Below are 447 nucleotides of genomic sequence, written 5' to 3' on the forward strand. Positions count from 1 at the left end.
GGGGGGGGGGTAAAGTAGAGGTAGCATAAAAATCATTATTGAAGTGAAGCTTCTTCTCACAGACTGAAAGTCTGAACCAACTAGTAGTGGTGGTCGGAGGTGTAACTACAACACTGAGATGAACTCACATGAATATTTCTACGTTAATTGTTGATAAAACATTTTTTTAATCAATAGTGTTGTTGGGATATCGATACGGTTTCATAAATAAACAAATTACATTTCAGTGTATAGATATTTTCTTACACCTAATAAAACCAGGCGTTTATTTTTCCGGCTGCTGCAGCACGAGCGTCAGTCAATCAAACGTCAGACAGAAAAAGTTGCAATAACAGATAAAAGCACCTGGATGATTTCCTCTTTGTGGATAATCTGTCTGCAGGGGCTGAGACGGGGGGGGGGGCTGGGGGGCGGGGGGGGGGGGGGTGTGTGGGGGGGGGGGGGGGG

At 45.0% G+C, this 447-nt stretch overlaps 1 protein-coding gene across 2 annotated transcripts in view; it reads right to left on the reverse strand.

Moving 5' to 3' along the window:
- Nucleotides 1-447, reverse strand: part of cops7a (COP9 constitutive photomorphogenic homolog subunit 7A) — a 13,394-nt gene that overhangs the window by 6,004 nt on the left and 6,943 nt on the right. The window lies entirely within an intron of this gene.

This window comes from Cynoglossus semilaevis, chromosome 13, assembly GCF_000523025.1.
Source record: "Cynoglossus semilaevis isolate Cse_v1.0 chromosome 13, Cse_v1.0, whole genome shotgun sequence".
NCBI classification, from domain to species: domain Eukaryota; kingdom Metazoa; phylum Chordata; class Actinopteri; order Pleuronectiformes; family Cynoglossidae; genus Cynoglossus; species Cynoglossus semilaevis.